The sequence below is a fragment of the Equus quagga genome, chromosome 7 (genome assembly GCF_021613505.1).
Source record: "Equus quagga isolate Etosha38 chromosome 7, UCLA_HA_Equagga_1.0, whole genome shotgun sequence".
Lineage (NCBI taxonomy): Eukaryota > Metazoa > Chordata > Mammalia > Perissodactyla > Equidae > Equus > Equus quagga.
In genome coordinates, this window is record NC_060273.1 from 17,465,228 (window position 1) to 17,493,118 (window position 27,891).

The window sequence follows — 27,891 nt, forward strand, 5'->3', positions numbered from 1 at the left end:
CTGGGCCACATGCCCAGATATTCTGACATAACAGGTCTGGAATGGGGACCAGGAATCTGCTTTGAAAAACACACATCCTGAGGGATTCTACTGCAGTCCATCCCAGCCGAATCTTGAGAGCCAACTGGTCTACCAGGATACTCTTACACGCTGAGAAAAAGTGTTCCCGGGTCGGACAATTAGCACCCGCTTATCCAGACTGGAATTCTGCCTCATCTTAAGGACATTAGGTTCTCAAGGAGGCAGAAAAGGCAGAAAATCTCACATTGTCAAAATTACTCCTGAAATCACTCAGGAAGGTGCCATGTTGGTGGTTGTTAGATCATCTTTTAAAAAGCCCAGCCCAGCCAGTTTTCCTCCGCTATGGGGAGAAATCGCCATTTCTTCGGTGGACATCAAGTGAATGGCTGGCTTGGACGTCCTGCTGTTTAAAAAGTACCAATCTTTAAATTCACCACACGGTGCGATATTCGCTTTATAAGAGGCGCACAGGGAAGAGCAGATTCAAGGCCCCATTTCAGTCTGGCTCTGCTGTGTATACTTATTGAATGAAGTGGCAGGAAGAATTGCCTGTACTGTTTAGTTATTATTTCTCCTCAATTTTTTTTTCAAATCCAACTAGTTAAATTTGCAGAAATTAAATGCCCATGTGATACAACTCCATAGTTCTAGACAGACAGTGAAAGGTGCCTGCCACTTGCATTTCCCCATTTTGAGAAAGCTGAGCGTGCCTCCAGGCCCACCACTACCTTTGGAGGAATTCTTTATGATTAGGTCCCTATACTTTGTACCACGTGACCCACAGGTTATTGCACCCAGGTTGTGTAGTGCACAACCTTCAGGGGTGCTATTCACACAGACTACCGTGTGAATGACACCCTGGAGTTGTGCAGTACACAACTTGTACAACCTGATCTGATGACCCTAATTGTACCAATGACAGTCAGGCAACTCCAAGAAGCTGCTCCAGGCCTTTGATTGGGTGGGTGGAGAGTACACTTATTTTATTGCTTTCAAATAATACAGCAGTGAAAACCCAGACAAATGAAACACCCAAGAGAATCTGAGTATCTGTATTTCCAATTACATTGAGTGTGCATTCTTCACCTACTTGAGGGCCAATTTGTATTGTTCTGAGTTCCACTGAAATTGGCCCAAGCCCCCAGGGCACTTCTTGCCTAGTTTCACTTGTTACCCTGGGATAATTGGTTTAAAACTGATTACTGGGTCACTAATTATGGGGCCTATTGACAGTGTATTTCAGCTTAGGGAAGCAATTAAAAAGTTCACCCTAATTAATCAGGGGTAATTAACAGGTCTTAAATTTTGTCAAGAGATTAATTATCAAGAAATCCAGAACAAATCGATGTGCATTCCAGGAGGGTGAGAGAGGACTCAGTCATTGGAGCTGGAAGTTATTTGGGCTCTTCATTCATTCATTTAACGAATGTTCACTGAGCATCTACATGGCGCCAGCACAGCACCCAGGGACTCCAGTGGTTTTGCTGATGTAGCTTCCCGTTGGACGAGGAGCGGTCAGGCATGCACCCAGGCCCTTTCAGATGGTTGCAGACAGCCTCTCTGAAGGCATAATAATCATAATATTCCTAGCTAATTATTACAGCTTATTATATGCTACATGCGTACTAAGAAATTACATGCTTTATTTCAGTAAGTGTTAACAGTGACCCTATTGGTAAATACTATTGGTTATTTAACAGGTAAGGAAACTGAGGCCCAGATAGGTTAAGACACCTCCCAAGAACACCTAGGACTCTTTGTTGCCCCTCTCCTGTGTCGGTGTTCTGAGAAAGCAGAAGGCTAATGGAAGTCTTGCCCCAAGAGTAGCTAGCAGGAAAGCAGCATAACATGGTGAAGTTCAAAGGCTCTTGAGCCAGACTGCCTGCGTCAAATCCTGCTGCTGCCGACTAACCCTAAGAGCTAGGGCAAGTTCAACCCATCTCTCTGCGACTCCACTTTTCGCTTCTGTGAAATGGGCGTGCAACAGTACCAACCTCATCACACTATTTTAAGATGATGCGTGTAAAACATTTTAAGTAGCTCCTGACACATGGTAACTGTTCAGGAAGGGTTAACTGTTGATACTATTTATTGCTGCCTGCTTACAGAACCAGGAATTTATTGCCTTAGCTCTCATTCTACCACTTTGCCTTATTCTGCCATGGGATTTGGGGAATGAATTTCTATTTAGTTCAGGAGTGTGCTATGGACTGAATTGTGTCTCTCCCCTCAGTTCCTATCTTGAAGCCCTGACTCCCAGTAGGATGGTATTTGAAGGGGGGGCCTTTGGGACATATTAGGTTTAGATGAGGTCATGAGGGTGGCCCTTTTAAGAAGAGAAGGAAGAACAGAGAGAATGCAAGCTTGCAGCCTCTCTCTTTCTGTCCCTCCCCGCCATGTGAGGACACAGCAAGCCAGAAAGAGAGTCCTCACCAGAACCCGGCCATGCTGGCGCTTTGAGCGCAGACTTCCAGCCTCCAGAACTGTGAGAAATGAATTCTGCTGTTTAAGCCCCCCTGTCTGTGGCAGCCTGAGCTGACTAAGGCAGCATGTTTACTAATTTCCTAGAATTCTTTGCTTGGGGCCACGTCGGGGGTTAAGTGCTAGGTAGGGAGTGTCGGTCCCATCTCTCTGATACAAAAATGCTCCATTGCCTACAAGACAGCTTTGATAATGGGGAGGATGGCAGCTCCAGAGAGCGGGAGTCTCATAATAAATTCTACAACTGCAGCTTTCCTGAGGCTCAAACGTCGCCGATCAGAAGCTTAGAGACGGAGGCGTCAGGCTCAGCCTGATGCGAGGGTGATGTCTGAGCACCCACAGGGGTGAGGAAATGTGGGTTACAGATAGAGCCCAGATGTCACCATGTGCTCATCTCAGCCACCAGCCTGAGACTACAAAAATAAGAATGCATTTCCTTTTATATCTGACACACAGGAAGCCATAGATGATAATGGTGACTAGGAGGGTGGAAGCTGGAGTCAGCAGGCCTGTTTCGAATCCTGTCCCTGGCACTAATAAGCTGGCTGATCACTTAACCTCATGACCTAACTTCCTCCTCTATTAAATGGGAATAAAAATAGGTTGTTGTGAGGGTTCAATGAGTTTGAGTGTGTAAAGTGAATAGCTCAGTGCCTGTGAAACCAGGAGCCAACTTGCTTTAACTATACTCAGTTAGTTGTCTGTTTGCAAAAATAGTTAGATAATCATTACTAAACCCACCCTATAGATAATATCTCTGACACTTGGGTCACCATGGTAATGGGTGGGGTGCTTAAGTTTTTCAGAACTGAGAGCTCCCTCCTTGTCCAGTTCAGGCTGCTGGGGACCACCAACTCATCAACTGGGCCTATATGGATGACCAAAAAATGACCCTTTGACTTCAAGGAGCTGAAACTCCACCCTCAAGTCATGGTAATGCCGTCATTTTGTGAACTTGCATCCTATGAAGAGCCGTGAAGCTTGACCACGCTTGCACAGATCGTCAATTACCCCGCTTCTCCTCACCTCCAATCATCTATCTCCTCACTTCAGACCACCTTGCCCCCAGCCCCATAAATATCCCTGAATCCCCATTTTCGGGGAGCTGGATTTGAGATTCGTTCTCCCACCTCCTCGCTTGGCTGCCTTGTGATTAAACCCTTTCTCTTTGACAACTCGTTGTCTCCATGATTGGCATAATCGTGCAGTGGGCAAAACGAACCTGGTCCCGTAACACCTGGCACAGAGTAAGTGCCCCTAAATGGTCTCTATGGTTACATAACAACTCCAAGAACCACTTGCTAAGATGAGGAGAAAGTCTAATTTGTTCCTGGAGTTGCTTTCCCAAAGCATTTCTGAAGACTTGTGAGGTCCTCTTCCTGCCGTTCTCTGCCTCATATTATCAGGGAACAGACAGAAAGATGCTGATGAACAGAGGAGCTCGGTTAACCCGGACTGACCTTAATTCTGTAGTCTCTGAACTTTTTGCTTTGGTGCTGTTAGGGAGCAATTCCCCAACTTTTCCTTGCTTCTCGGTGTGAGTGTTTGATAGGAATATGGTTACTATATTGAATTAAGGCATTATTATAGTGCTGGGCTTTGGTGGGAGACAAAACTCCTCCCTTTCTGGAGCAGCAGGGGGTCTAGTTATAGGGTTTTTCTGATGCTATACAATCAGGAAAGTGGTGGGTCTTGCAGACCAGAAGAAGGAACTGGGGGAGAGCTGGAAGGGTCACTCAGGGTTGAGCTGAGATGAGGCATTCTTGTTACACACAGGGAGGATGTCTAGTAGGAAGCTCCTTGGTGGGAGATGGGACCTAGTGAGAGGAGAGTCCAAGTTGCACCAGCCTTTGAGGCCTGGAGCGTCGTGTCAAGACAGCACATGAAATGAGACAAGGCTTGAGAGTTCCAAAAGCAAGCTGACTGTGCAGAATGATTAACTTTGCTTGATTAGCCAGACTGCTTTTCTATTTTGTGTTCACTCCTCTTTTGTTCTCTCTTAGTATTTAGCAATTTGAATATTCCACCTAGTTTAGCTCTGGTAGAGGATGGGTGAAAATATTCATGTTGGAGCAAAGGTTTAAAGGGCAGTGTGTTTCTTTTGAAATTAGAAGTGGAATTCATTAATTCATGCTTTCATTCTTCCATCCATCCATTTGTTAACCCATTCATCCTTGCATTTGTCTATCCATTTATCCATCCTTTTACCTATTTATCCATCCACCCATCCATCCATCCATTTATTAACCATTCGTCCTTGCATTTGTCCATCCATTTATCCATCCTTTTATCTATTCATCCATCCATCCATCCAACAAGTATTTATTTAGCACCTGCTGTGTGCCAGGCACTATTCCAGGCATTGGAGATACAGCAATAAACAAGACAGAGACTTGCCTTCAAGGAGCTTACTTCTAGTGATAAAGATAAATGATAAACAAGTAAAATATATAGTATATTAGGTGCTGATAAGCACCCTGCAAACTATAAATCAGAGAAGAGGAATAGGGAGTGCTGAGGGGTCATTGGTTTGAAAAGGAATTCTTGAGGGCAGGACCAGGGCCATAGGTTCCAGCAGTCCTTTGCTATCGAGAAACTTTTGAGAAAATGTGATTGTACCTAGAGACCTCCTAAAGCTTATTGCATTGCAGCAATTGAGGCAGCTCAGCTGTCGGTGATTGCCCACTTATGGAGTCATTTAGGGCGTGCGCATATACTTGAAAAGGGCATCTGTTATTTTTGCCTTTGTAGCATCAATCCTCCTTATTCCTGTAACTGCATCCTCCGTTTTCCCTTGGGCAACCACCCTTCTCCCTTTCTCATGTCCCATGGTTTAGATGGGGCTGATTTCCCTGAAACTCCATGGTGAACATGTGACCCAGGTCTGGGCAATCAGTATAGTTATCTTCCTGGTCACGTTGATTGGTTCATACATAAACACCTGACCACGTAGAACTAACGAGAGCCATCCCTTAGACTTTGCCTGGCGCCATTAGGGAAGAGGTACCCTCTTTTTTTATGGCTATAGGGATATAATGTGATGAGATATAATTTAATTTAAAAGCCTGCGACTACCAGAGGCCACCTTTGCCATCTGGGGAAGAGTCTGCCTGAGCATGAAGCCAACACAGAGGAGACCTGAGAGATGGAGAAAGATTACGTCCTGATGACGTCATTGGGTTGCTGGACCCAGCTGAGCCTCATCCACAAACCCCTGGATCACCAACTTCATGAATTAATTTTTTTTTAACTTAAGTCATTTTGATTTGGGATTTTGTCACATGTAACCCAAGAATCCTGATTAACGTGGTGCTTAGTGAATATTTATCGAATGGATAAAAACATCAAAGCTCTGCTGGAAGCAACCTTAAGAAATTTAAATCTTGTTCACTTTGTTTCTATTTTTTTACATTGAGAAGTTCAATGTGATGCCCAATGTGACATCTACCGGCTCTTCATATTTACCTTTGCAGCTTTAAAAAGGAATTTTATTTATTGTCTGAGTCATGCAGCATAGGAAGTAAGCCACGCCTTCTAAGTATGTTGAGATATTGGTTTTAGTCTGCTTCAAATGTAGACATGTTCATTAGAGAGAATACAGAAAAGCATGAAGAAGGAGGTACAAATTATGCATTTACTCATAAATGTATTACTTGGCATACCAGTTTTTCTTTGCATCCATGTTTTTGAAATAAAATTGACATTATACTAAAATGCTCATCATCTGTGTTTATTTTCATTAAAAATATATTTTGACTATTTCCCCATGCCAACAATTATTCTCTTATAATGACATATTTAACCACAATCTGGAAAGAATTTGAAGTTGCAGAAAAGTACAAAGAACAACATAATGGACACCTACACTCCCACCATACACAATTAACAACTGTTAATATTTTGTTGTATTTGCTTTCAGTCATTTTTTTAAAGTAAAACATTACATATGTAGCCAAATTCTCCCAACAGTGAGTCCTTATTTATTTTTCACCATTGTGAAAAGCATTATGAAGAATTTCATTATTGAACTATAACTTTGTATACATCCATCATTCTCTCAGAGTAAAGTCTTAGAAATCGTGAAACTGCTGGATCAACGAGTCGATTGATATTCCTGCCTGCAGTAAATGATAATGCCCCGTCCCTACATCTTAGCCAACACTGAATTATTATAACTCCCATTATTTTTAACAGTTACATTGGAGAAAGGTGACATTGTGTTATTGTCTTAATTTTTCATTTCTTTGATTCTTACTGATGTGAAATATGCTTTTTATGTGTGCTGGTCAACTTGCAACTTTTCTTTCGTGCATTGTATTTTCAGGTCCTGTGTCCTTTACTCTGTTGGAGTATTCATCTTTTCTTTTTGAGCTGAAGGACCTGTTTTGATATTAAAGATATTTTCATATATAGCAAACATTTTGCTGTGCTGTGCACCATTTGCCCTTCAATTTTATTTATAATGGTTTTGGACATCAGTAAGTTTTTACTTCTTTTTTGTAATAAAATTTGTCAGCCTTTATCTTCATATTTTCTGCCTTTAGTGTCATGCTTAGAGAATCCTTCCTCATCCCAAATTCTAAAATTACTCACCCAAAATGTTTTCAAGTACCTTTATGTTTATTTTTACATAAAACTTTTAAAACCACCTGGAATTAATTTAGGTGTATGGTATGAGGTAGAGATATTATGAATTCTTTTCTAAATGATTATCATGTGTCTGAACATCATTTATTGAATAATCCCTCTGATTAAAAATGCCAATTTTATCATTTATTACATTGCCTTTTATATATTTATGTCAATTTCTGGAAATTTTATTCTGTTCCATTAATTTCTATGTTTTAGCTCCATTACTGCTTCATTAGTATTTGAATTGTTGTGTCTTTATAATATATCTATTCTAATAAGTATAGAGTATGTCTAACAAGTGTCCCCTCTTCTTCAAAATTTTAGCTATTCTTGTGTTTTTGATTCTCCAAATGAATGATTCCTAATAAGGATGAGCATGAGAACAAACTGTGGAGGTTTGGCACTATAAATCTGCCTAAGGTTTGCATCCCAGGAAATTCTGATTCAGTGGGCCTGGTGTGGGGTCTGGGCATCTTTCAAAAATAGATGTCACATGTACATACATACGTAACACACACATTGTATATAAGGGGCCCTCTAGTTTGGTGGTGAGGCCCTCCCAGATTAGGAACCACTGATCCAGCTCCAAAGGATTAAAAAAATTTTGCTACAAGATATATTGAAAATTTTTTTACCAAATGATTTTTACAATTTCATAACACTATGTCAGGGTTCCCCTCTTCTCTTACTTCTAGCCTGTCTCCAAGCATAAAATGCTTCCCTGGGACCACCTGGGGTGCCCTTATTTAACAGGTCTAGGGGATTTAGCTCAGGGTTTTGGATTTTTAAAAGCTCCTCCAGGTCACTTTAATGTGCAGTCAGAGTTGGCAGCCACTGGCTGAGAAACTCCTTCTCAGTCTTGGCCACGGAATCCCCCGACAGCTCATGCAGAATCTAGCTGTGAGTTAGTAGGGATTTCAATCCTGGCTACGTATCAGAATCACCTGTGGAACTTACAATAAATACAGACTGAGCTAAATATCTGTGTTAAATATTGGCCATCAGTATTCGAGAAAAAGAAATATATTTTCGCAGGTGATTCTGATACGCTGCCAGGGCTAAAGACCCATTCTCCAGGTAATTGTCCTCTTTTAATAACCAACCTTACTTTTCAGGTGAGAGCCTACCTGTTTAAACACATGTGCATAGACTTGACTCTTGTAGACGTAAGCGTACTACCACGTCTTATGAGCAGTGGTTCTCAAACTTAAGCCTGCATCAGAGCCGCCTGGAGAGCTTGCTGGCTCCCACCTCCAGAGTTTCTGATTCAGTTGATATAGGGCTGATGGTTTGCATTTTAACTGGTTCCCAGGTGATGCTGAAGCTCCTGGTCCGGGGACCATACTCTGAGAACCGTGGAGCTACAGCATTCATACAAATGCTAGATTTGTTCCGTGATGGTGGGGTTACATCACTGCAATGAGCTTAAGCGTGGTCTCCAAGCTGAGAAGTGATGGCGAGAGGCACCCAAACCCTTTGTGCACCTGTTATTACTGAGAAGCACTACAAAAGCGTTTCATTAAACCCCTAGGACTATAATCTTCAGTATGACTTTATCGAGGTAACTTCCTACATATCCCTCACTGCCGATGCTGCCCCCATTACAGTGGGTGTGTGACTCCTAATGCACGACTGCAGTGGTTGCGGTGGTGTATTCAGATGGCAATCCACTGCACATAGGGTGAGTGACAAGGTGCTTCCTGAAGGGCAAGACCTAGCATTGATTATTTAAGCAAGGACACATTTCTCAGAACGAGGTGGGGTGCTGAGATGGCTAGGAGAAACCGCACCCCAGTTCATTTGGAAGCATCATCTTCCAACCCATTTTCTACAGTGGAATGAATCGATCTTTCTAAAATGCAACTCTGATCATGTCACTGCCTTGTGTAAACCCTTCAACGGCTTCCTATGGCTCTTAGGATGAAATAAAAAATTCTTAACATGGTGTTGCAGGTTGAGTTCCCCAGAAAGCACATTCTAAGATGGCGTTTAGCATAAACCCTGTTTATTAAGGGCTGCCCTTGGGATCAACAACTGTGGAGGAGGGGATGGAAACACGAGTGGCCAGAAAGAGTCGAGCCATGATATGGGCCCAGTGACAGCCTCAAGCTGACCCCACAGGGAGCTCTGGAGTTAGATTGGTCCAGCAAAGTTGTCCTAAGTTGAGCCAAAATAGCCCTTAGTGCCCTCAATGGATATGAGCTGCCCCATGAAGAATGTGACATGGGTGAGGCAGCTCTCTACAGAAGGGGCAATCCCTGAAGGGCCTGACAGCTGAAGGAGGGCTGCTGACAGCACACCTGGCATCTAGGGTAACAAGTCCTTCCTTGAAAGAGGGTCTGAGTGGTACAGCACAGTGTTCACCACACACGGCCACAACATTCTTTGCAGTCGGGCTGTTGCCTACCTCTCTGGTCTTATTTGTTATTATTTCCCCCTTTACTGTTGACTTTCCAGGAGCACTGTTTTTTCATTCATTCTCAAATTCACCATGATCCTTTCTGTCCCAGGACCTTTGCATGTGATCTCTCCTCTGCCTGGAATATTCTCTCTGCATTCCTGACCTCTCCTCCCACTCCTTGTTCAGATGCTCCAGCTCTTTCTTCCTGTCTCTGCTTAAGTGTTGCTTCCTCTGGGGAACTTTCCTGACCCTCCACTTGGTTAGAATGTCTGGTATATACTTTCGAAGCTTAGGCACCCACCAGACTCAGAGCCAGGAAGTGAGGGACTCATTTCTGCCTCTTTCCTTGGAGTTCCATGTGGAAAGAGAGGGGCTTTAGCCACCACCCCCGAAAAAACTTAGCCCACACTTTTTTGAAAATTCTCTCCTGTTTCCCTTACGTTATGTTGGGGCTGGAGTTTAAAAGGAGAAGCAGCAAGAACCAGAATTGAGGAAGGGGCCTCAACTGGAAAGGACATTCAGGAGGGTATGTCCGAGGGCCCTTGATCAGACATCCCTCTTGACCAGGAAATCCTCCTTCTTTTATTATATGACAGAGAGTCAGAATTTCACACTATTGAATGATAACAGCAGTATGCCGCCCTTTATTGAGCACTTACTGTGTACGCCATGCTACCTATTTCCTTGCCTGTCTTGCTAATCCTCACATCGCTCCAGGAGGAGGAGCTGTCATTTCTGTCTGTCGAAGGGCCTGAGATGCACAGAGGTTAAGGAATTGGCCCAGGATCACACTTGTAATTAGTGACAGGGTTGGGCTCTGAAGCGGAGCTGTCTGATGACAGAAGTCCCAGGCCACAGCAGCATGCATCCGGCCTCTTTGATGTTGGAGCCCACTAGGACCTCCCCGAGGGGCTGGAGCCTCAAGCCCCTGGTCCTCAGCACTCTCGGAGCCCAGCCTCTGCTGCTGCTTCTGTTTCCCATCCCCCATCTCGGCTTCCCCTCCCTCCAGCCCCAGCCGCTCAAGTCCCAGCATGCCCCAGGCTGCAGCCAGCCTGAGTTATGACATAACTCGCCTGAAAATTCCCCTGTAAAGGAAAAGGGGCCAATCAAATGTGAGTTATTCTTATTGTAAGCTCCCCAAAGCCAGGGGCCTTGTATGATTTATCTTGGTATAACCCACAGCACTGGGAACAGGGCCTGGCACGCCGCACACAATAAATGTTTATGGAATGGACTGGAGTGTTTGGAGGGATGGGGAACCAAACACACACACACACACACACACACATCCTCCACACACAACCCTCTCTACCACAGACTCTCTGATCACACTCACCACACACAGTCCACACACGTGCATGTGCGCGCGCACACACACACACACTGATTTTTCTGCGAGTGTATTTGCGCCTGTGATCTTTGTCTCCCTGTGACATGTTATGTGAATAACCCCATCACTCATTTTAATTACATTATTGTGGGCTCTATTTGGCCTTGGGCTATTTTTGAAACCAAATTAGAAAATTTAAAAACAGCCATCTTTCTTCCCCTAGAAACTTATAACAGTGGTTGCCCTTGGGTGGGGGGGATGCTGGGGTTGGGGGTGAGGGATGGACTTTTCTTGGGAACCCCTTTTCTTCTGTTTGGATTTTTATAAACCACGTGCATGTATTATCTTTTCAAAGCACGAAAATAGAGACATTTAGGAAAGAAAAGAAAATAGCCACCTTGCTTCAAACACAACCACTGACTTACATAAAAGCTTTCATAACTGGGTTAGAGATTAAAGTTGAGGCCTGTTCTGGACCAGTTCACAGGCCCCTGGGGACGTGTTGCCGCCACCCCCAGGGGGAAAGGCAGCCAGCACGGGGCTAACACCCTCTGGGGCCTGGGCTCAGGCCGTCCTCCCGGATGAGCCCGGAGTGATGTTTCGTCTCCAGCTCTGCCTGCCCAGCAGCCCCTCCGCGCTGACCCCGCGCATTCATTTAGCTCTTCTCTTTGCTGGGTCAGTGACAGATCTACAAGGATTAGACGAGGTAAGCTCTGAAATCTACTCAGTAAGATGAAAATCTGTCCCTTCATTCTCAGGCTCGAGTGGAAATGATTAAATTTGAGGAGTTGCGCTCAGGGGGCAGGGGGATGGCTGCAGCCTTTGAGTTCTGAGTTCTGTTGCATCCTTTCCTGTGATTTTTAGAATCACTGGCATCTGGTCCCCAGACTCTACGGCAGCTGTTTGGAGCCTCGGAGTCAAACCCAGGGAAGACTGGGCCCCCAAGGTGGACTGAGTACTTCCAACCAGCTAATGAGAGAGCCGGAGCTTTCTTCTGAGTCCAAGATACTCCTGGAGGGATTAATTTTTATCAAATGACTTCTTAATGAGAGTCTGCTTACCTCCAAATTTGGAGACTTTAAAGCTCCTGAAATTTAAAACTAATCAGCAAGCTGGCCGGCTTCGAATGCGAGTTCACACAATCAGAAGCTCAAAAGAGAAGAGAACAAGTTGGTCACAGCCAGAAGCTAGCAGCGTGGAAAACGTTAGCTTGAAATTCGGCCAATGGCCTTGCTCTGTATCCCTGTAAAAGGCACAGAGGTGCCAGGTCAGGATCTGAAATTGGGGTCCTGGGGGCTGACTCTGGCTTGCTGATGTGTTTTGTTTTTAGTCTACAAATAATTTTAAATTTGGGGAAATTTCACGTACAAAAGCGCTTTGGGGGCTTCTTTGTAAAATAAACTCCAGCAGGAGCAGGTTTGCACTCCTGCATAGGCGACGGTCTCCTTGAGCAACCTGGCGGCTGCCCCTTTGAAGAGGTCTGTGTGTGCTTCTTTGCCACAGTCCCCACCTTTCCCTAGAACCCTTTCAGCTGTATGTATTATGTTACCTGCCTGGCCCTTGTGGGTGTTTGAGTTTGAGTTTCCTGCCCCAGTTAAACCACACTTAGGCTTCGAAAGACCCACAGGATGGACCATTTTGCAAATTTGGAGATCATCTGGCAGACAGCTGAGGCTGAGACTACTCCACTGGGCTCAGTTTGGGGAATTCCTTCCACATTGCTCTTCTGATTTGGCTGCCCCGGTGACTCCATGTCAGTGACCTAATGCTTCTCTTCTTGCACCTGCAATGGACACACTCTAAGATGCTCCCAAATTACCCCTGCCTCCTGGTACTCGTGCCATTGTGTAATCTTCTCCCCTTCAGTGTGGGCAGGACCCATGACTTACTTCTAACCAACAGAATATAGCGAAGGGGACACGATGTCACTCTCGCGATTACGTTACATAAGACGAGAGTGTCTTTTTGTCAGCAGACTATCCTCCCTTGCTGGCTGTGATGAAGCAGGTGGCCATGGGGAGGCCCATGTGCAAGGATCTGAGAGCAGCTGCTGGCCAACAAACACCTGGGAACTGAGGGTGACTTCTGGCCAACAGGCAGCAAGAAACAGAGGCCGTCAGTCTGACAGCCCACAAGGACTTGAATCCTGCCACAGCCACAAAAGCTTGGAATCGGACTCTGCTCCAGTTGAGCCTTCACATGAAACCACAGACCTGGCTGATGGCTTGATCGCAGCCTTGTGAGACCCTGAAGTGGAAGACTCAGCTAAGCCGTGCTTGAACTCGTGAGCCACAGAAACCGTGAGATAAAAAGTGTGAGTTGTTCCGACATTTTTCAAAGGAAGATTTACAGATGGCCAACAGGCACATGAAAAGATGCTCAAGATCACTGATTATTGGGGAAATGCAAATCAAAACCACAATGAGATATCACCTTACACCAGTTAGAATGGCTGTAATTGCCAAGACCAAAAACAACAAATGTTGGAGAGGCTATGGAGAAAAGGGAACGCTCATACACCACTGGTAGGAATGCAAACTGGTGCAGCCACTATGGAAAACAGTATGGAGATTCCTCAAAAAACTAAAAATATAACTAGCTTATGACCCAGCCGTCCCACTGCTGGGTATCTACCCAAACAGCTTGAAATCAACAATCCAAAGTAACATATGCACCCCTATGTTCATTGCAGCACTATTCACAATAGCCAAGACACGGAAACAACACAAGTGCCCATCAACCAATGACTGGATAAAGAAGATGTGGCATATATATATATACAATGGAATACTACTCAGCCATAAAAAGACAAATTCATGCCATTTGCAACAACATGGATGGACCTGGAGGGAATTATGCTAAGTGAAATAAGCCAGACTGAGAAAGACAAACACCAGATGCTTTCACCCATATCTGGAATATAAACAAGCAAATGGACAAAGAAAACATTTCAGTGGTTACCAGAGGAAGGGGGGCGGAGGGTGGGCACAGGGGGTGAAGGGGAGCACTTATGTGGTGACAGACAAGAAATAATGTACAACTGCAATTTCACAATGACGTAAACTACTATGAATCTCAATTAAAAATAAATAAAATAAATGAGAGTTGTTCTAAGCTGCTAAGTTTGTGGTAATATTGTTTGTTATGCTGCAATAGAGAACTAATGCACACTCCCTCTGGGTTTGGAGTTGCAACAAGTACATTCCTTCTCAGTTTGATCCCGCCTGTCTCCAGTCATTTCCCTTATGGTGTATAACTGCTAAGTGTTGCTATTGATCCTCCCAAATCTGGATCACTTGCCAGAATAGACTTCTTTTGGAGGAGAGGAGGGGAAGGCTATGAATGACCACACTCAGTTCACATCTCTTTTGTGTCATTCACCAAATGTATCCCACAATAAAATGTGTGTTCCTTGATGGTAGAGATTCTGTCTTGCTCATCTTGACATCATTGGTGCTAAAGATAATGAGTGTGTGCACAGCAAATAATTGTAGAATGAATGGACGTAGTTGAATGGCTGAATTATCCATTGCAGGCATTTTTTTCCTCCAGTTTCATTCTTAGACTTGGTCATCTTCTATTGTTTGGAGGTACCATAGCTTAGAGAATTAACTTCCTTTTGGCATTCATCTTGTTTCCAGATTTTCTGCTAATATAACCAGTGCTTCAATCAATATAATATTAATTGATATATATAATTTATTATATATAATAATGCTTCAATTCTAATAGCCAAATGCTTGTGCCCATTTGTGATTATTGATGGGTCAAAACAAATACACAATATTATGGTTTTTAAAACTTACTAGAAAGATATTTACCCTCTTAAAAATGTAGTATATGAGAATGCTAACTTTCCTGCACACTTGCCAATACTAGACAGTATTTTTCTGGCTAATGTTTCCAATTTAATAGCTGGGAATGGTATCTTGTTTTTATTTGCATTTATTTTCTTATGAATGAGGTAGAATACTTTTATTAGCTGTTTCTATTTCTTTTACAAATTTTTATATTTCATGTTCATTTTTCTATTGGAACAGTTGATTTTTATCTTATTGATTTGTCAGAGCTCCTTATATATCAGGTACAAATGATTCACTCCAATTTTTAACATTTTGTCTTTTTAAAAATATGTCTTGGGGGCCAGCCCAGTGGCACAGCAGTTAAGTTCACACGTTCCACTTCGGCGGCCCAGAGTTTGCCGGTTCAGATCCTGGGTGTGGACCTATGCACTGCTTGTCAAGCCATGCTGTGGCAGGTGTCCCACATATAAAGTAGGGAAAGATGGGCACGGATGTTAGCTCAGGGCCAGTCTTCCTCAGCAAAAAAGAGGAGGATTGGCAGCAGTTGTTAGCTCAGGGCTAATCTTCCTCAAAAAAAAAAAAAAATATATATATATGTTTTGGAGCACATTAACAAGTGTTTATTTGGTGAGATTTACCAGTCCTCTATTTTGTAGTTTCTGTCTTTATTACCACACTTAGAAAGCCCTTTTCTACCTTCAACATTATATGTTTATTTTCTGACCTTTTTCCTAGGGAAGTGGTTGATCTTCAGAGGACTGTTTATTAAGTTTGGCAGCTGATACACGGGCTCTCTCCGATAAATAATGTTGGGGTGAAGCATGATTGAAATCTAGTCATGCAGAATCAGACTTGGTCCTTTAGCAGAATCGGGCTTGGTCCCCAGCAGATTCACAAGGAAAGATTTTTAACTAAAACTTCTTGCTCTCACCTTCCTCCTCTTTTGTCTGTAGGATTTATGTAATTTGTCACAGCCCCTGGGGATGACCCATACACGGATCCAGTGTTCTCCCTACTGTTGGGTGCTAGAAGTGTTCTGGTCTATCTGCCACTTTTCTGGTGCTCATGAGTAGGTATTTCACAAGCCAAGATTGTAGAGGGGTAAGTTCACCACATGGAATCACTGACAGCACGTATCTCTGAAACCATGTTTCATTAATTTATTCCACAAATATTTATCGAGCGCTTACTATGTGCCAAGAACCATTCTAGATGCTTGGAATGCATCAAGTGAACAGATGCTTCTAATATATCAAATCAACCAAACTGAAAACGAACTTGCCCTCAAGGAGCTTACCTTCTAGTCGGGCAGGGGAGAAACAATGAGGAGGAAATGAGATCAGAAAGGTAATGGGTGGGAAGAGCATGCGGGACCGAGTAGGCCGTTGTAAGGACTTTGGCTTTTCCTCTCGATAACGTGGAGATCCATTCATAGGGCATTGAGCAGAGGAGAGACATGATCTGACATATCTTTTAGTAAGATCTGATGGCTGCTGTGCTGAGAATAAACAGTAATTAAGCAAGAATAGAAGCAGTGAAGTCAATAAGGAATCTAACAGAAAAATCCTGAGATGATGGTGGCTCAGGTCAGGGTGATAGGAAGAAGAGTGGTGAGCAGTTGGATTTGGGGTGTATTGTGAAGGCAGAGCGAATGGGATTTCTTGATGTACTGGATGTGTAAGAGAGGAAGAGTAGCCAAGGTTGACTTAAGCAAGTCAAACGATGGAGTTGCCTTCAACTCAGGTGAGGAAGGCTGTGGGGCAAGTCTTGAGGGGAAGAATACGGAGCTCAATTTTGGACATTTGAAGGCTTATTTCTTACGCCTTTCATAATATCCTTTGATTAATCATGGAATATGGCTTGATGTGATGGGAGCTGAGATGACTCAAAAGGGAACTGGGGAAATGTGCAAAGAAAGAGCTGGGCCTTCCTCATATGAATTCCTTCTCTAGAAGGATGCAGCAAGGTGATACTCTAGAAGGAATTCATGAGTAAGTTGTGAAGAATCCCATTGCACTGTCGCCATAACGCTGACGGGTTTCATAAAAAAATCACAAGTTTTCCTGAGAGTCTTAAAGCCACACTGATCTCTATCCTCTCTCCATAGAACCCGAGGGACTCCTTGCTACTAAGCTAAGATGTGGCAAGTGTGTTGTTGATGGAGCAAGAGAGGACCTAGTGAGATTTGGGACAAATGACCAAAACAGGGTCTCAGGCACAGGGACTAAGACCCAGATCCAGGTATAAAATGGTGGTCTCCTCCTGTGGGGGAGACTTCTAGTGCTCACCTCCTTCTCCTGGCACCCTGGAGGATGATGCAGCCCTACCCCCATGACATTGAGTGGCGCCATGGGATTAGTTCTGAACAATGGGCTGGAGTGGAAGTGACATATGTCACTTCTGGGCCAAAGCACTTGTCGTGATGACTCTGTTATGGTGACCAAGGAGGGCTTGAGTTTAAGATGGTGCAGCAACAAGATATCAGAGGCTCCATCATGCTGGGCCCCTAAGTGACAACAACCTTGCTGCCTATGTACCGAGAGAAGAGAATGTAACTTGTTGCATTAAGCCACTGAGATTCCAGAGTTAATGTTACCACAGAAAAACCTAGACTATCTTGACTAAAACACCTCTTAAAGACAGAAGCAAATTACACCTTACTGTATTTCCTCTTTCATCTCTTATGCTTTTAAGAAATATAAAAGCGGTTAACACTCTTCTGATGCTCCTGATAATACATCAGTATATCAAAACTCCCACCCATCCTTAGAGACTCAGCTCTGTATGAAGACTTCCCCACCCTCCCCAAGCAGAGTTAGACACTTCCTCCTCCTGCTCCCACGACACTCTCACTATCCCTCTATTAGAGCACTCTCTATTGTACTGAAATGATTGTGTGCAGCTGTCTCTCCCTGTAGACTGTAAGCGTCAGGAGCCTCCTCTATTTCCCTCTTAAGAATCAGGGAAAATATGCCAAAGGAAGGAGAAACGCAGCTGCACTGAGGCTCTCCTCTATCCTTAGCTGGCAGTGTTTTAGTTAAGGCTCTTTTTTTTTCCTAAAGATTTAAAAAATGTTTTTTCCTTTTTCTCCCCAAAGCCCCTGGTACATCGTTGTGTACTTGTTGTTGTTGTGGGTCGTTCTAGTTGTGGTGTGTGAGACACCACCTCAGTACGGCCCAGTGAACGGTGCCATGTCCATGCCTGGGATTCAAACTAGCGAAACCCTGGGCCACCTAAGCAGAGTGCGAGAACTTAACCACTCAGCCATGGGGCCAGCCCCCAGTTAAGGTTTCTTTGATTGCAGGCAACAAACACCTAATCTTACCAGTTCAAGTGAAAAAGGAAATTTATGGGAAGGATACAATCATTCTTGGAATCCAAATGAAAGATAAACAAGTAACTCAAGGACCTGCAGGAGCCAGGGCAGCCCAGGAGATCTCAGTGGCAGGACGTTATCACTGTCCCTCTGAAGCTCTGCCGTGGCCCGACACAGCTTCCAACTCCTGGACTCTGGGTCTATCAGTTAAATTTTTCAGCAGACAGAATCTGATTGGCCCAGCTTGGGTTAAGTGTCTACCCCCAACCCAATCATGATGGCCGGGAGAAGTGTCATGCAGTAGAAACACAGAACTCTGAGCAATCAATATGGGTGATTCTCCAAGATAAGCAGCTGGTAAATCATCTAATAGATGCTTCTGTCAGATGATATCTTATCTAACCTTCAGAAAAAGTGTCTACTTGCCTCACTGCTCTGTAGACTCTCTCTCTCTCTCGACTTGACACTTCCTGATAAATTCCAACCAAGCACCATTCTTGGAGCCTGCCTTAAATGTCACAAATCACCCTGAACTTCTGCAGAAACACCTGGACACACAATCTCTTTGTAGATAACAGAATATGCCCAGAAGTTCCAGTAATCTTATCTGCCCTTAGCTGCCTCCTCCTTAGCTGCCCTTGCTATTCTCCTCAATGGTTCTCAACATCCAGGACACTGGGCTCCACGCATGGGCTTTATCAGCCCCAGCTGAGGCTTATCACTCAGCGAAGCTTGACGGTTAGCTGGGAACTGACAACGAGTTTCCCCATATTAGGCCCACAGGAAGTGTTTGTGGACTTAAACCGAAGTGGATTACTACAAGCTAAATTGTGTCTCCTCTTACCAGCTTTTCATGGAATGGAAAACCAGAAGCAAACTGGAGTCCTTCAGGGAAGTGGGCGTGCAGCATCAATTCTGGAAACAGATCACCCTCTAAGTCCTGACTATTCATTTCCATTTATTCATTCAACAAACTCTTCTGGGTACCTATTATGTCAAGCATTTTCCTAAATCCGGGGATATTAAAATGAAAAAGATCTTGTCATGCCATTAACTGAAGTCTAGTGGGGGGGATGCAGACATTTGAATAGACAACTGAAATTCTGGGTGATAAAACAGGCAGTGAACTCTTATTGAAAGAGTGTGGGTGGAGGCCAGCCCCATGGGCAAGTGATTAAAGTTTCCAGGCTCTACTTCAGTGGCCCGGGTTCGTGGGTTCGGATCCCGGGTGCAGACCTACCTCACTCATCAGCCATGCTGTGGAGGCATCCCACATACAAAATAGAGGAAGCCTGGCACAGATGTTAGCTCAGGGCTAATCTTCCTCAGGTAAAAAAGAAAAAAAAGAGAGGAAGATTGGCACAGATGTTAGCTCAGGGCTAATCTTCCTCAGGTTAAAAAAAAAAAAAGAGGAAGATTGGCAATGGATGTTAGCTCAGGGCAAAACTTCCTCACTAAAAAAAAAAAAAAAAAAGAATGTGGGTTGAAACTTCGATATGAATCCCGCCTCCACCATTTCCTAGCTGCATGACCTTGACGAGTTATTTGACCTTTCTGGATCTTAGTTGCCTTATGACAAAGGAAGGTAAAAATAATGTCAGTTTTGCAGTGCTGTTGTGAGTATTAGATATAATATGTAAAGTATCTAGCACATAATAGATGCCCAATATATGATAACTTTTAATATCTATTACAAAATCCAGGGTTGTTTTTTTTTTTACATATTTATGCTTTTTGCATAAGTCCCAGGGTCTACAACAGTGTCTGGCATATAGTAAGTCCTCAACAAATATCTTTGAATGAATGAATCAATGAATGAACCATCAGTTCTTGTGTGCCTACCCCATATTAGGCATGTGTGTATATATCTGTAAAATAACTTTTAATTTAGAGAAAGACAGTATAATACAGAAGCTAAGACCTTCGTCTTTGGTGGTAGAAACATTTGTGTTCTAAGCCGTACTATGAATTTGGGCTCTGTCTTAGGCGAGACTCCTAGAAGCAGACCTGAGAAGGGGCTTCTTGGGCAAATGATGAGACTGGTTTCAGGAGAAACTTCTAAGAAAGGGAAGGAAGCAGGATAAAGTAGAATAAGAAGCTAGACAAAGATGTGGTGGCTTCTGGTGCCTCAGTCTGACCTCAGTCCAACCCTGTAGAGAGCTCTGGAGTGTGAATTGCACCTCGGGGTCAGTACTGTCTTGAAGAAAGGGGGCTGTTCTCCCCACATCAGTCAGCTGTTGGCTGCAGGTGGCCCTGGGGAGGAGCGTCATGATCTCTGAAGCATCTCCAGGCGGGTGACTCCATCTGACTTCAAGAAGAGTGCAAGTATGAGGTCCTAGCCATCAACATCAGGAGCTGGGTGCTGGAGAGGGGACCTGGTGGTGAACCAAGGGCATATGCTGTAAGATTATCAGTACTCTCACTACAAATGACACCCTCACAACTTATGACACACGAGGGACTGAGGGATCAAGAGCTTAAAAAACTCATCCGAGGTTATCTAGCTCTAAGAAAAAAGTGAACCCTAACAACTACCATATGGTCATAAAAATAACCACCAGTTATGAATTAAATTACCATGTGCTAGGTAGTGAAAACAATGCTCTACACACGCTATCTCATTTACTGCTCACAACAGACCTACAGGGTAAGTGATCTTATTATCCCACAATTAAAATGAGGAAACAAATGCTAGGAGGGGTCACATAACTAGCCCCACATGACATTACTGCAGTGGCACGGCCAGGGTTCAAAAACAGGAAGGTCAGCCTCCAAAACCAAAGAATCTTAACCACCACTCCAGGAAAATATTTTGAGGTATTGATGTTTATTTCTCTCCCCACAAATGTCCCTTCCCCTTGCCCCATTTCCTTCCCTCTGTTCAGTCAGGGAGCAGTGTCTGAGATGCTTTCCTCACGGGACATTTGTGATGGAGTGGAAATCAGAAAAGAGGGTTTCCTTTTGGGCTTTTCCCCAAAAGAAGCCTATAGGGAAAAAGGATCTAAGAACACAGACAAAGTGTATTGGCTTGAAGAAATGGGGGAGATTTCATTTGTTCTATTAGAATTAGGGTCTGCTTGTGAGTTTCTGTAGTGTAGAATTAGGGTCTGCTAGACTGCAGGAGGAGGGAGAGAATGAGCAGTGAGGGCAGGGGAGAGAGAGGGAGAGAGAGAGACTGGCCTCTGGATCCCTGGGCAGCAGGGATGAACTTCACTTCCCAGCACCACTGCTGGCAGAGATCACAAAACCTCAGAGAAGAAAGGCCGTGTGGTCCTAGGTAGACGGGACCACAGGAAGCCTCACAAAAGACTCTCACTTTCCAAGCTTTACAAAGAAGCATAGAGAGGGAGTGGATGAAAAGAAGACATGCAGACAGGGATAATGGATGCATCAGTGGCAACCCCTGTAGACAGATGACTGAGAACCAAACACAGCCACTCTTTAGATGCAAGAGACATGGATATGACTGACCCTATGAAGGACCAAAGTTAACTTTTTCTACAGATCAGAGGGCTAGAGAGCATGCAGTCAGATAATCAGGTTGAGCCAGACAAAAGAGGAAATGCTTGTTGCACACCTGAGTTTGAAGTTTGAAATGCATACCTATGATCAACAGATAAAAAATTGGCCTTGGGGACTGTGGAGACAGCGGCCTGCCTTATGGTGAGTGGAGAGAACTTTCCTGTACTGAAGCCACCACCACCAGTCCTTGAAAGGCAAACCCTTACCTCTCTATTTGGGTTCCTCTATGCACTCTCCTTACCACGATGGTGGAATATTGAAAATTGAGGTCTAAGTAACCAAACCTAGAACACTGATAGGGTCACTGCCTCAGTGAAAGGGGTTAAAAATGCTGCCCGTCAGGCCGGGGAAGCAAACTGGGGAATTTGTTGCAAACTAGGGCTATGGGTTGGAAAATTACAAAACTGACCCACCCATGAGAAACTGAAATGCCAAGTCTGCACCTCACGGCGATGTTGCAAATCAAATTTACGCTACTGGTAAGTGCCTGGATTTCAAAAGTGATAAAATCTCATTAAAAACTTGTTCTAGACTGGGGAAACCCCAGAGTTTCCTGCAGACACAAATGGAAACCGCTCCGTAACACCATTACCACAGCTCTCGGTTCTGCGGGACTTGCACGGCATAAAATCATCCCCATTAGGATGTAGCTATCATGAAAAACTAAAAGTCATTGTCAACCATGAAGAAGAGTCAGCAGACAACACAAACGGTAAAATCAGCTACCCCAGGAACTTCAGGTAGCAGAACGACAATCTGAAAGACACTATAAGGTCCTTTAAAATTTTAAAAGAGATAAAAGAAAACCTAGAAATCACCCTGAAAGAACAGGATAATATGAAAATAATAACAAGCAGATTCAAAAGTGAATCAAATAGAATGTCTACCAATTAAAAAAAAAGTAGGCAAAGAAAATAAAATTTCAATAAATGTTTTAGACAATAGATTAAACATTGCTAAAAAGATAATTATTGAAGTATAAGATAAGGCTGAGAATATTACCCAGAATAAAGGTCATAGAGAAGAAGAGATGGACGAGATGGATAAATGATACAGAGAACAGAACGTGAGAAGAGTTCCAGAAGGAAAGATTAGAGAGAATGGAAATAGGCAATATTCAAGGAGAATTTTCAGAATTTAGGAAGCACACGAAGTGCAGAACAAGATGAATAAACATATATTCACATATGGATGCATCAAGTTGAAGGTGAAAAATAACAAAGACAAAGAAAATATTAAAGACAATGAACTTATAAGCAAAGGAAAAACAAATTGACAACCATAACAGAAGCCCCTTCAAACTCCTGAAAAAGAAAACTGTCAATCTAGAATTCTGTACTCAGGTTAACTATCAACAATGAAAGTAACAAAAAGACATCTCTAGACAGAAAAGATGGAGGGAGTTTAACAATGCCAGAGATGTAGTTCAGTAAGAGGATACTGACCACAGAACAAAGAGGTAGGGTGCCGGGAGCATTACTGAGTAAGCAAACTGGTCAAGTCTGTGGGTAACTCTAAGAAAGCATTTCTCCTGAAAAATAGTAACTAACTTTGGGAGAGACAGTAAAAGATAGGTGGAAATAAAATAACCAGACAACAAAAATGAATTAAATAAAAGGAAAGCAATGAGACCTAAAGCTTTCTAAGGTCCTCATACCATTCTGGAGGAGAGTAGAAACAGTGATCAAGTGCAGAGACAAAGGATGCATCTTAAAAACTTAAGGGAAACTACTAAAAAAACAGAAATAGAATGCATAACTTCCAAAACAGTAGAGAGGAAAGAATACCTAATTAACTCAATATAAAAGTAGGAAGTAGAAACTATATAAAATATATAATATAAAATAAAACCACAAAATAAGATGGTCAAAATAAATCCAAATGTGTGACCACAATAAATGTAAATGGATGGTTGTCATTAACTGACACACAGGGATTCTTGGATTGGATAAAAATAACCTGAATGTATTTATTGCAGAGATAGATAAAAAGTAATTTTGGGAAGTAAAGGGATGGAAGAAGGAATCCCAGGCACATGCTGACCAAAGGAAGCCCAGTGTATCAATAGCAGTATCAGATATAATATTATTTAAGACAACAAAGCATAATCAGGGATAAATACGGCCTTTATATAATTACTAAATGCAAAATCCACCAGTAAAATACAAACACCTGAATCTATGTTCAACTAATAACACAGCTTCGAAACATACAAAGCAAATGTGATAGAATTACAAGAATAATTCGATAAATCTACAATCATGGAGGAATATTTTAATAAACATTTCTCAGAAACTGATGGATTAAGGAAATGAAAAATGAGTAAGGATATTGAAGTTTTGAACATCACGACTAATAAGTTTGGTCTAATGAACATGTTTAGGATGTAGAACTTCAAAAGCAGAATATATTCTTGTTAAGCACTCATGGAATATTTATTAAAAATTTCTCAGACTGCAAAGCAAGTCTCAAAAAATATCAAAGAATCAATATCACATAGACCACTTCCTCTGGGATGAAAGAAAATTGGAACAGAAGGGCAGGAGAGCAGTCAAGCCCTCTCTCCACTCTATTGGGAAACGATTACACTTTAAAAAATTCACATGTCACAGAAGAAATTTGATAGAAGTTAAAAAATATTTAGACATAAGCAACAACGAAAAACATTTCCTATTAGAAGACGTGGATGCTGATTCTAAAAATTCATATAGAAGAGTAAAGGGTCAAGTTCAGTAGAAATGGGGGAAATGCAAATTGAAATAGCAAGGAGATTCTTTTACACCTATTGGCATGGCCAAAATTTTGAAAAAGTCTGATAACGACAAGCATTGGCAAGGGTATGAGATGACAGGAGCCTCCAACATTGCTGCTGGTGGAGGAAACGTTAGAGCAGTTCTGAAGAGGGACTTGTCAGCATCTAGATAAATGAGCACACGCTTGCCCTCTCGATCAGTAATCTCTAGGCATGTACCCTGGACTGGCCACCACCCAGTAGTCAAAGGGTCCTAAAAAGACTGAAAAGGAAAAGAAGAAAAAGAAAATATTAAAGTGCATTACACATTGTGAGGATTAGGTATTGGTTTTGTAAAAATTGTGTGTGTGTTGGTGGCAATGTAAATGTATGCTTTCTGGGGGTCATGGTCAAAAAAGAATTTAATAGACACGAGCCTAAAGAAACTCTCACATTTGTACACAAGGAGGTAGAGTGTTCATTGTAGTGTTGTTTGTAATAGTGAAAATTGAAAACAGTGTAAAGTGTAATGAAAAAAAGTCGTATTTATCTACTTAGTGGAATGCTATCCTTCAGTTAAAACAACCTAGATTTACATTTTTTGACGTTGAGAAATCTCAAAATCATAATATTGAAGGTACGGAGAGCATGGGATCATTTCTCCAAAATTTAAAGATGCATCCATATGTGGTAAAAATACCAAAACATTCATGGGAAGGATACATACCAGCCTCAGGGCTGTGTTTACATCTGAGGAGAAGGGTTGGGAGGAGACTGGAGGGAGTGTGCACGTGGGGGAGGGGGTGTCTCTTGCTTTATCTGTGACATTCTCTATGTACACAAATCTGAAGCACATACAGGAAAATGTGAACACCTGTACAATTCAGGTGCTGGGTACACAGATGTCTGGTATTTACTGTATGTTTCAAACAGTTCATAAATATTTAAAAATTAAAATGATCATAATAAAAATGCTTTCAGAACATTACCTATCCAGCAGAGGCTTGCAAACCACAGGGCCAGCTGAATGGCCGGTGCACTGGGCTGTTTGGAAGGGGTTCTTGCTGGCAGTTAGCTTGGGGGCAGGGAGACAGAATATAAATTTATATCACACACCGACGAAATCAATAGAGGTAATTTCCTGATTCAAACCCATAGATGTGCACAAAACCATCCAGATCTACAGAGAACTATACACATAGAGAGGGAGCTCAAGGGGTGACTTGGGGCCTGAATTATTCAGCATCTGTCTCATGGCCCCACCTCTCTGGGCTTCAGCTGGAGGGCGGTGGAGAAGCGTGAGTTGTGCTGCCGGACTGGCCTCAGCTCAGATGCTCTGACAATAACAGACTCGTGATGAATGACAATTGTGTTTCTCTACATCAGTGTATGGAAATCTGTTTATAGATTTAGATTACAAATTCTGGAAGCTTTACGTGTTTAATGATTTTTCACCGACCTTAAAGGGCTCTGTACTATTTCAACCATGACTCTGCCTAAATTCTGGGCGTTGTGGAATTAACTCTGATTTTGTGGAATTAGCTTTTGCGATTAAGAAACACTTGAAATGTCACTTCTTCCACCCCCAAGTTCCTTGTTTTATTCAGAAAAAAAGTGGGAAAGGGAAGAGGCAGGCATTTGGGAAAAGACTTTAGTGAATGGCTGTTTTTCTTCTCCTAGGCTTACAGGAGACCAGTAATTCCAAACTTCATAACTGGAAGCCTGTCGGGGAGAGCGGGCAGTCCACAGGGCCTCATTTGTGCCTCTCTAAGACTGAAGCAACTGGTCACGAAGTTCAGTTCTAACAAGATTAAAAACTACATCAGCAGGCGGATGGCTACAAAACCAAAAGGTGCTGAGTGACATACACATTAGAAAAGGAAAATTGAATTAGTGGTGACATTTTTTGGCCTGAGGCCTTTTTTTTTTTTGGCTGTGGAAATAAAGACAAACTTTGATCTGTTCTACTCAGAACCTGACGAAGACATCAAGGCCGGAATACTGCCTCTAATCTTATTTGTTATTTCCAGGCTGTGTACCCTGGGCTCCTCTGCTCCTGGAGGATGGGACTGTGTTATCTCCGAACGGACATTTCACCCTTCTGTTACAACAGCCCCATAAGAGAAGTCCTGCCAGGCGCTCAAAAGGCATTGCTGTGATTGCTGTGGGGGCGGCCAGTGGTGTGGCCAAGGCTCTGGATTCCCCGGATTTATGTGTTCTTCCTCAGTGTGGAAAAACTATAATTAGTGGAAGCAATACAAAAGAGACCAGGGAAGCAGCAGCACAGTGAATATAGAATTATAAAAAGACATAACAGCAAAAACTTTCCTCTTCTTAAAGGAAACACGTCATTATTTTCTCAGAAAAAAAAAATTAATGAAAACAGAACTGCCACTAGACACAATCTCAAAATGTCTTTTACATTTTGAAGATAAAGAAATTAGGCAGCAAGCATCCAAGCAGGAAAATAATTATCTTCAAAAACAAACAGAAACACGAAAGGAAAACACGACAAAATACATATTTAAAAAAAGGATGCAAGTAGTTCAGAACTTTCCACGTCAGCAATAAATGCTGTGACAGAGTCGAATGGTGGCTTTACGACTTTGAGAAAAGACTGTAACTCAACATGCATCTAAGTGGGTATTCAGGGACAAGGACAACAGAAAAGCAGGTCAGAGATCCCGCAGAGGGAACGGTGTTGCAAAACTCTCCAGGTGAAAAGATCTTGGCCTGGAAAACTTTGAAAGCTGTGGTAAGGAGCTGGACCTTTTTTCTAAGGGTTTTAAGCAAAGGAGTGATGTGATTCGATGGATGTTTAAAGAAATATTAATCTAGCCTGCTGTGTGAAGGACAGACTAGAGGCCAAGAGTGGGGTGGGTATATGAATGAGTCACACACCAGGAAAGCACGCATACACCAGGCAAGAAGTGATGACAGCGTGAATCAGTGGGGTAAAAGAAGTACTTGGATTTGAGATCTCCTTTCTAGGAGGATGACATAACAGGACTTGTTAAAAGAGACTGCATTGGGGGTGGGGTGGAGAAGGGGACGGCTATTGCTCCCCTGCTGCTAGGAAGTGCAACAGAGACATCTATTTGGATTTTCCAGCTCTCTATTAGATACTCCAAGAACAGCTGATAAAACCTTGCCTTCTCTTCTGGGAGCCCCACAAAACGTTCTTGAGATACATAAAACCCTGGGCAGGTTGTTGGAGAGATGCCCCAAGCAACAATTGCTGGTCTCATCCTTCAGAGCGATGCCCCCTGCATCACTGTGGTTGGACAGCAGTTTCACCATCCCGCATCATAATTCTGGCAAATGTACCCATTTGCTTTGCATCCTAATCCTGCATCAAGATCTCCTAACACCCCCTTCTCCCATTCTTTTTATTGCCACTAGGGGAAAATCTTTTCAACATTTGATTATTGCTTGAATGTGATTCCCTGGAATTTGGAAATGTCTCATACCCACTTAAATATGCTTTAATCCCCTTATACATTCTTTCTTCTAGAACCTGCTGTCCCTTTCCCCATGTATCTATCCCGAGCATGCTTTTCTTGACTTCACTTCTTCATGAGCCAAACTCATACTTTATTCATTGTCACCCTGACAGACTGACCTTGACTATTGTACTCTGGACTGCCCACTGGG